The sequence below is a fragment of the Muntiacus reevesi genome, chromosome 10, assembly GCF_963930625.1.
Source record: "Muntiacus reevesi chromosome 10, mMunRee1.1, whole genome shotgun sequence".
NCBI lineage: Eukaryota > Metazoa > Chordata > Mammalia > Artiodactyla > Cervidae > Muntiacus > Muntiacus reevesi.
This window is the reverse complement of record NC_089258.1, coordinates 49700424-49715749: the sequence shown is the minus strand read 5'-3', so window position 1 is coordinate 49715749 and position 15326 is coordinate 49700424. Positions and strand designations below refer to the sequence as shown.

General features: G+C 39.8%; 1 protein-coding gene across 3 annotated transcripts in view; it reads left to right on the top strand.

Moving 5' to 3' along the window:
* The window catches only part of GPM6A (glycoprotein M6A), a 259505-nt gene that overhangs the window by 100493 nt on the left and 143686 nt on the right, over positions 1–15326 (top strand). Inside the window, exon 1 of one of the 3 annotated variants that reach the window (XM_065946712.1) lies at positions 13503–13508. The exons of the other annotated variants lie outside the window; for them this stretch is intronic. The gene's annotated coding sequence lies outside the window, so the exon portion shown is untranslated. Of the gene's footprint in view, positions 1–13502; positions 13509–15326 lie in introns of those variants that run through there. 3 annotated transcript variants of the gene reach the window in all.

Genomic DNA, 15326 nt, shown 5'->3' with positions numbered 1-15326 from the left:
ATTACACGCCAGTCAGGATGGCTGCTATCCAAAAGTCTACAAGCAGTAAATGCTGGAGAGGGTGTGGAGAAAAGGGAACCCTCTTACACTGTTGGTGGAAATGCAAACTAGTACAGCCACTATGGAAAACAGTGTGGAGATTTCTTAAAAAACTGGAAATAGAACTGCCATATGACCCAGCAATACCACTTCTGGGTATACACACTGAGGAAACCAGATCTGAAAGAGACACGTGCACCCCAATGTTCATTGCAGCACTGTTTATAATAGCCAGGACATGGAAGCAACCTAGTTGCCCATCAGCAGACGAATGGATAAGGAAGCTGTGGTACATATACACCATGGAATATTACTCAGCCGTTAAAAAGAATTCATTTGAATCAGTTCTAATGAGATGGATGAAACTGGAGCCCATTATACAGAGTGAAGTAAGCCAGAAAGATAAAGAACATTACAGTATACTAACACAAATATATGGAATTTAGAAAGATGATAATGATAACCCTATATGCAAAACAGAAAAAGACACAGAAGTACAGAACAGACTTTTGAACTCTGTGGGAGAAGGTGAGGGTGGGATGTTTTGAAAGAACAGCATGTATATTATCTATGGTGAAACAGATCACCAGCCCAGGGGGGATACATGAGACAAGTGCTCAGGCCTGGTGCACTGGGAGGACCCAGAGGAGTCGGGTGGAGAGGGAGGTGGGAGGGGGGATTGGGATGGGGAATACGTGTAACTCTATGGCTGATTCATGTCAATGTATGACAAAACCCACTGAAATGTTGTGAAGTAATTAGCCTCCAACTAATAAAAAAAATTAAAAAAAAAAAAAAAGATCTTGTGTTCAGTCTTTGATTGTCTCATCTGTGAGAGTAAATCCAATCCTAGTTAGTCAGTCTAAGCCCCTAGTCATTCATTAAGACTTTCCTTCCTCTTAAGTCCTGGGACGTCTACCTCTTGAACTCTCAGTGGTATCAGATAACACAGCTTTTCATGACACGTAGGCTCTGACCTCACTCATCTTTATGTACAGGAGGCTTTGGTAAGTTTTGGATGACACATCTTCACACTACCTTCAAAACTTTCTTAGTTTCCTCCCTTCTGCCATTTCCTTTTCTGGTTTGCTTTTGAATTGTTGCTTTTGAAATTGATGGTCTCAGGGTCTTTCTCCTGCAGTTACTTACCTTCTGCTAACTTGTGCTGATACACACACATATTTCCAAAATAACCTCCTCTTTTATAATTAAAATTAGATCCCCAGAACTCTGTTTAGCAATATTTTCAGTTGACATGTTTAAGTCAGAAATATGCTTCCCAGGTTTATCCTATTTTCCTTTCATGAGAGTCCCTTCTTTCTTAATCTAATTTATTGGCTTAAGTCATTTGGGAGCTTGCTTTTCGTTTCAAGGTAACATTAGTGTCTAATGTTCAAATTAATATGGACCAGTTATAAAATATATTGCATAAAGATTCTGATAGTGAAATAGTTAAGAGTGTTTAGGCTCACAACAACTGTCTGAACATGCTAAGAAGGCTTAAAGTTTTTATTTTTGGTAACTGAGTGATATTAATACTGTAATATCCTCACATAAAAGTACTGCTGAGAAGTAAAGTCATGTGAGTTCTCAAGTTGCCCCCACTCTTGTTTGTTAGGTATTGTCCTTTCCCTTAAAAAAAAAATTCCTTAGAACCTATCCCCTTACGTAAAAGCATAGAATAACTCTGCTTGTAATCTTATTAATTCTTTGTAAAGAGCAATGAAGATTTCCTGATTTTCTTACTTTTTGATCTCATTGTTTCTGAGGATTTGCAAAGCTCAGGAAAACAAACAAAAGAAGAGCTTGTTCTGTTTGCCCATTATTGCCTGATTAGCGCTGCACTATTATTTAATACTTCCTTAACATTGTGATAAACTTCAACTCAAGTTTTTAGGTAAGATAAGGTAAAAGTGGGAGAAGGAAGAAAAGCTTCTTTTGTTAATACTTTCTTGAAAACTTAGCTCCAGGGTTTTTTTTTTTTTAATTAAATAATCCTTTCTGATATAGTGCCCCAAAAGCCTCGTTTCAGTCATACTCAAGAGTTGAGCTGAAGTAATGATTGTAAATATTTGTTATTAAGGATTAAAAGTGGTAAATTAGTCTTAAAGTGCTTTGATTTCTTTGTACCCAAGTGGCTTGAAATTTTTTCCTTAAACTATAAATCATGGAGAAACATAAGGTAAGCTTATAGAGAACGGATAAATGCCATGGTCCTACTATATAGCACAAGGAACTATATTCAGTATCCTGTGACAAGCCGCAATGGAAAAGGAAGTGAAAAAGAATAGATATGAATGTATAATTGAGGCACTTTGCCATGCAGCAGAAACTGATACATTATAAATCAATTATCTTTCAATAAAATTTTTAAAAAGGAGAAAAAGGAAAAATAATGCAAGTTACCTGTAATGCTCAGTTATCCTTGTGGTTTTCTATAAGCTGACTTTTATAGGATTCGTATACTGTGGAGAAGAGGTTGTTAAACTGAGAAATATGATGGCAGCTGTACCTGGATGGCCCGTTTGGGTCCAATGTTAACAAAGGGAAAACATTGTTTACTGAATGTTGATCCAGACTCTCTGCTAGGTCTTACATAATCTATTCCTTGTTTGAAACAAGGCTACATATCTTTTTCTGATGTTCACCTTGCAGTAAGACTGTGAAATATTTTATTTGATTAGTATTAATGAATTTTCATTAAAGCTTCAAAGCTTTTTTTCTTTCATGCTTTTTTTCTGAGAGCAAAAAAAGAATTTCCTTTTTATATGTCAAAGGCAACAGAATATTAAACAAGTAGGAGAGAAACTTGAATGTTATATAATTAGTGCTCTGAAATTATTTTCCACACTCCATTCCTTAAGTTTTTTTTTTTTAAAGGCTAAGTGCATTTTTGAATTCAAGAGCAGAAAGATTACTAATATGAACTCTAAGAACTCTCAGAATGGGAGGGTTTGGGATAAAGCTCTGACAGGACACAAGGAAGGGAATGTTTCCATTTTTCTTTGTCATCTCTCCGTTCAGTTCAGTCACTCATTCGTGTCCGACTCTAATACAGTGCAAATTAGAGAAAAAATGAAGATGAGTCTGTGACTTGAAAGAACACTTAAATTTTTAAAAACCAGTCTATATTTGGTCTCATTGTACTAGCCTCTGTACCAGTGCTCCGCCTGCCTCTGTAACCGTCCCTTCTTTCTTGTCCATCTGTTTTCTTACTAGTACATTTTGATGGTATAGGTCTTCCAAAAAGTATCCTTTTTTCCATTATCTTTTTGCTTGCTATTTGCTCCTTCAGGTTCTCCCGCATTTCTACCTATCTGTATGTTTATTCCTGATAAACTGATTATCTGTTGTGTCCTAGGAATAGTACCAAATGCTAGGAATATTGATTTTACCTTCTGATCTCATCCCTTTATTTAACATCTAGTGAGATGACCGCTGGTCCCATTCCAATTACTGTAGGCAGGTCAACACCCTCTCCTGAGACCTGGCTTCCTTGGCATCCTTGTATCTTATTTTAAATCCTGCTCTGACTGATCTTTTCATATCCAGTCACTTCCTGAGGCTGCCCCCTGCCCCCGGCCATGGCTGTACCTGTGTGTGGCCACTGCCCTCTTTCTGCTTAAGGCATTGCTGACACATGTCTTTGGCATGAGCCAGATTTTACTCAGAGCTAAAGGATTTCCCTAAGAAAGGCAGCACCGAAGGATGCTCAGACTCCCGCACGACTGCACTCACTGCACAAGCTAGGAAAGGAATGCTCAACATTCTCCAAGCCAGGCTTCAGCAATACGTGAACCGTGAACTTCCAAGTGTTCAAGCCAGTTTTAGAAAAGGCAGAGGAACCAGAGATCAAATTGCCAGCATCTGCTGGATCATTGAAAAAGCGAGAGAGTTCCAGAAAAGCATCTATTTCTGCTTTATTGACTATGTCAAAGCCTTTGACTGTGTGGATCACAATAGACTGTGGAAAATTCTGAAAGAGATGGGAATACCAGACCACCTGACCTGCCTCTTGAGAAACCTGTATGCAGGTCAGGAAGCAACAGTTAGAACTGGACATGGAAGAACAGACTGGTTCCAAATAGGAAAAGGAGTACGTTAAGCCTGTATATTGTCACTCTGCTTATTTAACTTATATGCAGAGTACATCATGAGAAACGCAGGGCTGGAGGAAGCACAAGCTGGAATCAAGATTGCCAGGAGAAATACCAGTAACCTCAGATATGCAGATGACACCACCCTTATGGCAGAAAGTGAAGAAGAACTAAAGGGCCTCTTGATGAAAGTGAAAGAGGAGAGTGAAAAAATTGCCTTAAAGCTCAGCATTCAGAAAACTAAGATCTTGGCATCCAGCCCCATCACTTCATGGCAAATAGATGGGGAAACAGTGGCTGACTTTATTTTTTGGGGCTCCAAAATCACTGCAGATGGTGACTGCAGCCATGAAATTAAAAGACACTTACTCCTTGGAAGGAAAGTTATGACAAACCTAGACAGCATATTGGAAAATAGAGACATTATTTTGTCAACAAAGGTCCGTCTAGTCAAGGCTATGGTTTTTCCAGTGGTCATGTATGGATGTGAGAGTTGGACTATAAAGAAAGCTGAGTGCAGAAGAATTGATGCTTTTGAACTGTGGTGTTGGATAAGACTCTTGAGAGTCCCCTGGACTGCAAGGAGATCCAACCAGTCCATCCTAAAGGAGATCAGTCCTGAATATTCATTGGAAGGACTGATGCTGAAGCTGAAACTCCAATTCTTTGGCCACCTGATGCAAAGAGTTGACTCTTTGGAAAAGACCCTGATGCTGGGAGGGATTGGGGGCCGGAGGAGAAGGGGGCGACAGAGGATGGGATGGTTAGATGGTATCACCGCCTAAATGGACATGAGTTTGGGTGGACTCCGGGAGTTGGTGATGGACAGGGAGGCCTGGCGTGCTGTGATTTATGGGGTTGCAAAGAATCAGACACGACTGAGTGACTGAACTGAACTGAAAGGATAATAGAGGAAAGATGATAACACAGGACAGAAAATTGTTGATATTCATGATTAAACCCAAATAAGACCTTGAATGTGAATGAAATGTCTGTAGTATACAAACTGGACCTGCGAATCACAACTTGTTTGTGTCTTTAGCCACCTGTGGTTGCAAAGAACTGTCCATCTGAATGGAGGGTCTCATGTTTCCTCCTCCTCCAAAACCACTATATCCATGATCATGTTTTACACCAGGTGGAGGACTGGGTGCTCATCCCTCTTTAGTGTAACCCGAAGAGTATCTCCTCTCATGGCACATGAAGAGTATTTGTGTATTAGGTTGGAGAGTTCAGCCTCTAGAAAGCAGAAGGGCAGAAAAAAGGAGAAAATGGGCTGCAGTCATACACTACATCTTGGGAGGGATATTTTGAGTAAGAATAATTGTTGAGAGAATAATAGGAAGAGAAAGAGGAACTATATGTATAGGTTCAGTTTAGTTCAGTTCAGTCACTCAGTCATATCTGACTCTTTGCAACCCTATGGACTGCAGCACGTGAGGTCTCCCTGTCCATCACCAACTCCTGGAGTTTACCCAAACTCATGTACATTGAGTTGGTGATACCATCCAACCATCTCATCCTCTGTCACCCCTTTCTCCTCCTGCCTCCAATCTTTCCCAGCATCCGGGTCTTTTCCAGTGAGATAGCTCTTTGCATTAGGTGGCCATAGTATTGGAGTTTTAGCTTCAACATCAGTCCTTCCAGTGAATATTCAGGACTAATTTCCTTTAGGATGGACTGGTTGGATCTCCTTGCAGTCCAAGGGACTCTCAAGAGTCTTCTTCAACACCACATATGTATATGTATGTGATATATATGTGTATATATGTAAGAGATACTGGGTTTTGTATATGTATATGCATATATATTTATATGAATGCTGAATGCTATTAGTATATCAAAGCTAGCATATCCAAAATCTGCCTCATCCCAAATTTGTTTCTCTTGTTTCATGTCTAAATATTTTATTCTAATTACAGTCCTTAATGATTCACATCTGTTTGTCTTCTGGTCCCACTACCTTTATACTCATATTTTTGTTTTCCTGAACTTTTTGAATGTGCATTCCTAAACAGTGTTTCAATTCATCATCTCATCTGAATTCTACATGTTAGCCCCTTGCCATTTTCCTTAGTTTCTTATTATGTTCCATATGGAATATTAATAATAGTGATAATAAACTCAACTTTCTATAGTAGTCATGTTTCTTTCCCATCCCTTTTGCAGCATAAGGTTCTTAGGTTATAGAATCATATTCGCCTCCTGATTAAGATCTTTCAAGGTTGTCTTCTTTCTCACTGAATAAATTTCCCATCTCTCTCCTCAGCTGTTTACTTCAATAGCATTTTAGATTACCTCTAATTTTTCCCAGAAGTACATGAGGGGAGATGGTAATTTTTATTGATTTATTTGTTGGCATCCTTCATTCCTTCCACACTCAACCAGTCCCTCTCTCTGCTGGTCCCTGATACTGGAATGCTACTCACTGCTCTTCCCATATTTTGCTCACCCACACATGTTTGAATGCATCCCATTCTTTCAGATGTAAACCATTCAAAATCTCTTCCCAGAAATCTTCTAGTAGGACTTGTATCTCTTTTCTCAGAATTCATTTAAGACTTTATCTGAGCTTATATCACTATGATTCTGTGCTTTATTATAAATGTATGTGTCTTCTCTTTTTTACCAGACAGTGAGTTACTTTGGGCAGGACAAGTGCTTTTATTCAAGTTCCAATATCTGTTTGTTAAGTGAAGGAAAGATGATCAAATTGGCAAATATTAAAGATAAAGGCAGTTATCAAGGGTCAATCTTAATGCCATGCAGCTATTGTTTTCAGCTCTTTGTCAGTGAAACCATTCCAGTGTTAATCAGTGCAGGCTAGATCATGCTGCGATAACAAATTAATTTGCAAATCTTAGTGGTTTAACACATCAGTGGATTATTTTTTGCGAATGGCACAGATCCAGTGTGGATCATCAGGGTAACTCATTTTCACATTGTGATTCAGGGCAGGGGGCAAATATTGCATCAATCAAAAAAAGTAGAAGCACTTTTCTGTTTCTTAAATCTGTTGTCTAGGCTTCTGCTTAAAAGTAACACTTGTAGGTTCAGTCATAGTCCATTTCAGTTCAGTTCAGTTCAGTCCCTCAGTCGTGTCCAACTCTTTCGACCCCATGAACCGCAGCATGCCAGGCCTCCCTGTCCACCAACTCCTGGAGTCTACCCAAACCCATGTCCATTGAGTCAGTGATGCCATCCAGCCATCTCATCCTCTGTCGTCCCCTTCTCCTCCTGCCCTCAATCTTTCCCAGCATCAGGGTCTTTTCCAATGAGTCAGCTCTTGGCATCAGGTGGCCAAAGTATTGGAGTTTCAGCTTCAGCATCAGTCCTCCCAATGAACACCCAGGACTGATCTCCTTTAGGATGGACTGGACAGTCATAGTTACTTGGTCATAATTAGTCACAAAGTCCCAATCAACTGAAGAGTGCCTGAAGAACTGAGTTTCATGTGAATGTTTGACACCCTGTCTCTATCATGTTTCTCTACTTACTTTGTCAGTGCTTACCTCTGAATAGGAAAATTCTTTATACTATGATACTATAAATACTCATAAAATTACCAATTTTGAAGTTAATGAATTCTATACATAGAACAATATCTCATACCATTTAATTTTATCAGTTGAATAACAAAAACTCCAAAATTAAAATTGAGTGGTTTGTCACTTTTCCTAGTATGAATCTGAATTGTATATATTTATTTTCATACTAGTTTCTTACTTTCTCTAAAATTATTATAATATCTCCTTTGCTTAATAATTACAGCAATAGCAAAAACAATAGCAATATACAAGTTGTATGTTTATTAGTTAGTAAATAACAGTATTTATTGCTGTGAACTAGAAACTCGTTGTCCAAAATCTTACGTATCTTATCTCTTGAAATTTTCAGAACATTCCTCTTTGGTAGGTAAATTATTAATATTCTCATTTTACATGTAAGGAAATTGAAGCTAAGATAGGATATTTCCAAATATACCACAGCTAGCGCAAGGTAGCAGTAGAATTTGATACACATTTTTTCTGACTCTAGTCTCTAAGCTATAACATGCATCAGGTAGACTAGTAGAGGTCCTAATCACGACTTTAGTTTGCCTCTTAATCTCCAACATATTTGATTTTAAAGTTTGTAAGATAGTTTTAGAACTTAAGTATAAAATGAGAAGGAAGATATAAAACGAGAAAGAAGACCCCCTTGTTAAGAACTCATCTGATGGGTCCTAAAAGGCATCTATTAGTTTTAATTCGTTGAATTTTCAGAGATTAAAAAATGGAAGTGTGTCCATGTGAGAAAAGGCTTTTCTTTGCACTAGTGGCTGCTGTTTTTGAAGCTAGGAAGGCAAGACAACTACAAAACAAGCTGTCATCAACATTATACACAACTGCAAATGTTCAAGAAAACACTGTCTCAGCACAGGGCGGCAGAGAGTTGGTAGATGACAGCCTTGGTGTTTTGACAACTATTCAAGAGGAAGAGATGTGAACTTTCTTGCCAACAAACAACTAAAAAAAGCTAGGAGTTGAAGGGGTAGGCAGAGGGAAATGAAGATATGATCTTGAGAGAATGAAAGAATTTATTATTTCATCTGCAGAATGCTGTTCTTGGTTAGAAAACGTGCTGTGAGTTTCTTCAGGAAAGGAGTTTGCATTAATAGACACACACACACATGCACACATATATACATATATGTATATGTGAACACACATATATGTATATGTATATGTGAACACATGTGTTCACGGGGGTGGGGAGGGAGAGGAGTGGGATGAACTGGGAGATTAGGATTGACATGCACACACTAGCACATGTAAAACAGACAGCCAGTGGGAAGCTGCAGGATGGTGCAGGGAGCTCAGCTCAGTGCTCTGTGATGACCTGAGGGCTGGGTCTGGGAGATGTGCGGGAGGCCCAACAGGGAGGGGGTATATGGCTTCCCTGGGGCCCAGTGGTAGAGAATCCGCCTGCAATGCGGGAGACCTGGTTTCGATCTCTGGGTTGGTAAGATCCCCTGGAGGACAGCATGGCAACCCACTCCAGTATTCTTGCCTGGAGAATCCCACGGACAGAGGAGCCTGTGGGCTACAGTCCATGGGGTCACAAAGAGCCGGACACGACCGTGTGACTTGGCACGAATAGCTGATCTACTTCGTTGTACTGCAGAAACTAACATAGCATTGTAAAGCATTTATACTTAAAAAAAAAAAAAGAAAAAGAAAAGAAAAAGAAAGGCAAGTCATCATCCAGTGGATAGTTTCGAATGAAAATCTGTATTCCAGTGAAGTACTCTTGAGTTCATTTGTTCGATTATGTATTGAGTGGAGTATTCTCTTCCTTGTCCCCTGTTAGGCCAACTAATGCCTCCTACAGGCTTGTTATTTTGGTATGGTAACTATCTGCTGTATCTTTTTTCTATATATTCTAGTATGCTTTAAACCAACAAAGGGCAATTCACTGATTTCTGGCTCTTATTTTTACAGTTTATATTGGCAACAAAAGTATTCCAAGAATATCATTTGCTTTTGATCTCATAATGAAGCTTTGTAAAACAAAGGCGCTGATATGGTGCTAGAAAATTCAGTGGGATTTGGTGGTCATCCTTTGCAACCACAGCAAGTTCCTGTGATAAGATAGGGCACAGTTGTCTGATTCAGGTAGGCAGCACCTGTTGAGATTGGAGATCTACCTTCTGTTTCGATGACTTTTCTGCATTAATCTTCTCATTTTTTATTTAGAAAATCAAAAATAAGCTTTGGCTTTTCCCCTTTTCTCCAGAATACATCATGCCCCTCTGGAATTTGTACTGTAATTTTGCAAGATGTTTCCCGTTGGAAGAAGGTAGTTAATACTCAAGACCTTTACATATTATTTCTTACAGCTGTATAGGAATCTACAATTATGTCCAAATAAAAAGTTTACATTTAAAAAGACACAATTTCTAAACAGTGACAACAGATCACTAAACCAAGTACTGGCTCTTTTGAGTTCGGGGTCCTGTGTGACCCCACGGATGCCCATCCATGAAGTTGACCCGGCTTCCAACTTTTGAGAGTAGGATCTGCGAAAGCCCTGAATAAGTGTATGTTGAAACAGACTCAACAGTTTTAAGTAGTTTTGTGAGACTCACTCCGGAGAAGGCAATGGCACCCCACTCCAGTACTCTTGCCTGGAAAATTCCATGGACGGAGGAGCCTGGTAGGCTGCAGTCCATGGGGTCGCGAAGAGTCGGACATGACTGAGCGACTTTACTTTCACTTTTCACTTTTATGCATTGGAGAAGGCAATGGCAACCCACTCCAGTGTTCTTGCCTGGAGAATCCCAGGGATGGGGTCGCACAGAGTCGGACATGACTGAAATGACTTAGCAGCAGTGAGACTCACTCAGCATTTTGGTGGTAGAATTAGGATTACAAATGAAATGGTCCAATCCAGTGGGCCTTCCAAGTCATTGCATCGTGCTCTGGGGGTAGGGCTCTGCTCAGTAGGGTTCCAGGTCCAGATTCAGCTCTAGAACTTTCTGTGGCAGGAAATAAAAGAATGTGGAAAAGAAAGACATGTGGAGAAACTATTAATGAAATTCTCATTTGTTAATTCTTCTCTATTTTTAGGTGAAATAATCTTCATGCTTTGTATTTTGTTACATGACTTTCATCTTTGGAATTTTGCATTTGATTTTTGGCACATAAATAATTTTCCTTGAATTCATGGGTGTAGAGAGATTGGCCTGTTTACTTTGTAGAGTTAGAGATGGAACGCTTTCCTACTTGAAGATTGAGATCTGTCTATCATCTGTATCTACAGGTTGATATAAAGAATGGGCACATAGTTAATAATTTTGATAAACCTCAAATCAAAGACACATCAGTTGCTAAGTACTTAGCATTCTTATTAAGTTAGCAAATATTAGAGATTAAGAATGTTCTGTTTTTTGTATAAAACTATTAACTCATTCTTACTAAAGTATGACTAAATTAAACTATGATGACAGTTTTAGTCTTTTAAATTAAGTGTGGAGTGTAGCATCATAGAAAAGAAAAAGCTTAGCATAGAAATATATAGAATTATGTTTATTCTTCTTATGGCCACTTAGCATGTAATGCTTGTGAGTATCAAATACCTAATTAATGAAAAATAAGTTGATAATGGTATCCGACCTTTCTATTTTACATTGGGAGTTTCTGTGAAGACCAAATTCAATCACATAATGCCTTTAAAATCTATAATCCAATATACACATAATTTTAAATTGCAGATTCAAAATTACTTTACATAATTTAATGCTAAATTTTCCTTTGAAGAATCTTTAAATTTAGGAAGTCTTGGAAACATTATCTTAAAAAGGAGTTCTGTACAAAATATTGTTATTACATTAGAGAAACAAAGCTATTTTCCCATAATTTTCTCAAATGTTTTATATATGCAAAACCAAAAAGAACTAAACTCATGTTTCAGAAAAACTGAGTAGAAACAATGATGTATGTCTCATACTATAAAATAATCTTATTTTTTCTGAATAAAAATTTATTTTAGCTACTTATATATTCATGAGCAAGCACATTCTGTGTTATCTTAAGACAATACAGATTAACTGGATTTTTTAAAGGCAATAAACTTAATGACAAATATGGAAACTAAAAAACTCATTTGGTATGCAATGTTAGTTTATAGCTTGCATTTTATTTCTACATTTTCCAGCATCAGTGGAGAACCTGCTAGTCTATATGTTACTATTAAGGATATCAGCTTTTTATCTCTGTTCTTAAAAAGGGCTAGCATTTTTATATGTTCATACATAGTTATGATTTAGCATATATGTGAAAGATTATTTCTTTTCTTGAAAATGTGTCAGATGATAGAATCTGTTGGCAACGAAGCAGTGCAGAGGTGTACTGGCCCTTTAATGCTGTTTCTGTTGTCATGGAAATACGATTTTCAAGTAGGTTTATCTGCAGTGCTTTCCTTTTATGGATTCCCTATCATTTCAAGTTGGTTTTGGACAAGCATCTTTATCCTTTAAATAAAAACACCAATCTTGACCAACTTTCAATGTTTTCCTCAATAAGATTTCTTAAAAACCTAGGAGTAGGGCAGTGTTAGATTTTCCAGGAGTGTACATTACATATACACCAGGATTTTCTTTAAAAAAAAAAGAAAAAGAAAACAAAAAGCAGAATCCAGAGAGGGAGGTTCAAGGGGGAGGAGATATATGTATACCTACTGCTGATTCATGTTGAGGTTTGACAGAAAACAACAAAATTCTGTAAAGCAATTATCTTTCAATTAAAATTAAAGTTTTAAAAAAAAGCAGACTCCAGCTCCTGTGTCAAGCATTTAAAATGAATATCACTCTCACATTATTGTTAGTTGTATAAGTACAGTTTATGTAGGAAAAAAATGAGAAACATGAACAGAACAGTGTCACTGCTCATGTTATTTATCCAGTTCCTACCAGACCTCCATTTTCTTTGATGAGTCAGCAGCCACTTCCCTGGAGAATTCATTACTACAGAGAGATATGTTGGGGTTGAATTTACTCCTAACAAGCTGTGTGATCTTGGCAAGTTATTTCACCTCTCTCTTCCTCAGTTTCTTTATCTTTTACCATCATATGATAAAATTTGTGCTTCCTAATCACTTAAATGGATTCTCCTCAACAGTAGTCTCATGTGCTATTTATGTAGTCATATGTTCCTAAGGAGAAATATGATAGCAATGCGTTTCCAGGATAAAGGGATCTGGGCAGTGTAGTCATGGTGGGCTTTCCTGAGCTCCCAGGAACTGGCAGTTTTTCATAAGCACCCAGGAAAACAAGATACAGTTTACAACACCTTCTTCTCAGCAGTAGCACGCGAATATGTGGTGGGACCCTGTGGTGAGGGCAGGGTGACCAGGAGAGATAAGCAAAGCCAAGGAAGAACAGAGTGCTGTAGAAAGTGCTAGAGCAGAGGAGAGAGGAGGTGCGTGAGGTCCAGTCAGGGGGCTTCTGATCCCATTTGGAGGATTCAGGTACGAAAAGAATTAAACTGACAAATCATCAGCCAAATGACCTTCATGCTTTATTCTTCCCTCTCTTTGGGGGCAGATGTATGATGCAAAAAAGTCATGAGAGCTTGCTTCAAAAAACTGGAGGGACATGCCTTGTTTTATTATAGTAGTGATGGTCATAATTCTAATATTTAATTATTATTTTTTGTGGTTCAGGCTCTCGCAGCTCTTGTCACTGTCAGTTTATAAAAAATGTTGGTTTTTCTTTTTTTCTTTTAAACTCTTGTTAAGGGGAAAGTGCGCAGGTGAGAGAATGTGATAGCTTCTTCCATTCCGTTCAGGATTCGCGGTGTAACAGAGCCGTGGGACCCACACACCAGCACGGTGAGTTGACTCCAGCGTTCAGCACGGAGGCGCTGGGGAAGGGAAGCAACCTGTGAAGACCGGAGGTGCAGCCCTGCTCCGTGAACACCCCCGCGGGCGGCCTCCCTGAGGCGGGGAACTGAGAGTTCATCCCCATGTCTGGCTTTTGAAAGATTTTTGTAATCACCCGAGTGAACAAACAAGGCAAGAATAAAACAAAACTCGAAAAAAGCAGCTGAACAGCTCTGTCCTGGGGGGCAGGGAGCCTTGTGTCCTTTTGCTGAAGCCTGTACCTGCCCCTCGCCCAGGTCGCCGCGCTGGGAGCCGGTAGGGAGCCTTGGGGGCCTCCTATAGGAGGGTCTAAGCTTTGCCGTGTGAAAGCCCAGCCACCATTTTCAGACACTGGCAAGTGTTTGAGTAGCTCTTACCACACCTCTCTCGGCTGAGTCGTCAGAACGCACCCGGGCGGCTCCAAGAGTCCGCTGGCATCTGTTTCTGTGGTGTCGCCCCTCGCGGCCTCTCTCTCTTGAGGGCTGTCTCCCTCACGCGACTCAGAGACCTCGCCTTGTGGGCTTTCTCTGGAGGACGCGGAGCCTTCTAGTCCAGTTTCTCTACTCGCCGTTCAAAAAAACGGTGGCCTAAATCTCACTGGCCCGAGGAAGGCCTTAGTAAGACAGATTCTTCTCTCCATTCTCGTCCCACTCAGGCCTGACCACTCCTGGGTTTTCTGTGCTGAGTACTGCTGCTTGGAGGGGCCCCTCGCCATGGTCCGAGGATGGCGCCTAGCGAGACAAGGGCAGAGGGTCTCAGCGAATCACGGCTTCCGGGTGCCAAAGGGCCGCCCGCGGAGCGCACTGCTTCAGTCTCTCTGTCCCTTAATCTCCCTGTTTGTTACATGGGAAAGTAGTACACCTTCCTTTCTCCACTGGGAACAACGTGAAGCAGAATTAGGCCTGACTACAAATACTTATTTGTTTTCATGATCCTGCCTTGACTTATTCCATAAAAAGATTTTGGTTGGCTAGGAAGATACAAACATGAGGGACTGAAGACCCCTTTATGAGCTAGATGAGGAATGTGGTAAGTGAAAGTGAAAAAGTCGCTCCGTCGTGTATGACTCTTTGTGACCCCATGACCTACACAGTCCATGGAATTCTTCAGGCCAGAACACTGGAGTGGGTAGCCTTTCCCTTCTCCAGGGGATCTTCCCAACTCAGGGATCACAGGATTCTTCACCAGCTGAGCCACAAGGGAAGCCCAGGAATACTGAAGTGGGTAGCCTATCCCTTCTCCCAGGGATCTCCCTGACCCAAGAATTGAACCGGGGTCTCCTGCATTGCAGGCAGATTCTTTACCAACTGAGCTATCAGCTGGCATGCCTCAATGACAGCCCTAAGAAGAGTGCTTTGTTTTTTGTTTTTTTTCTTAAAAGCCACAGATTTTATTATAGAAAGGAGAAAGAAAATGGCATTAACAGATCAAGCACAGAAATGTGTGCACATAAAACAAAGCGCTCGAATTCCCTTCAGTATTTTGGAATTCGAGTGCTTTGTTTTATGTGCACACATTTCTTTGAAATGGATGGACAGGTGTGGCCCCTGCAGACAGACTGCCTGATTTGACTCTCAACTCTGCCGCTCTGTGCCTCAGTTTCGATATCTACAAGGTGAGAATAATAATGTTACCTATCTCATAAAATTATTGAGAAGATTAAATGGGGGAAATACGTGTCCTTTTCTTAGAGGCGCCTGGCACATCAAAAAGGCTCATCTGAGCATTTGCTCTTATTATTATTGCAATGACCATTGTTGGATTTTATTTGGTCTGTGAACAGTAGAA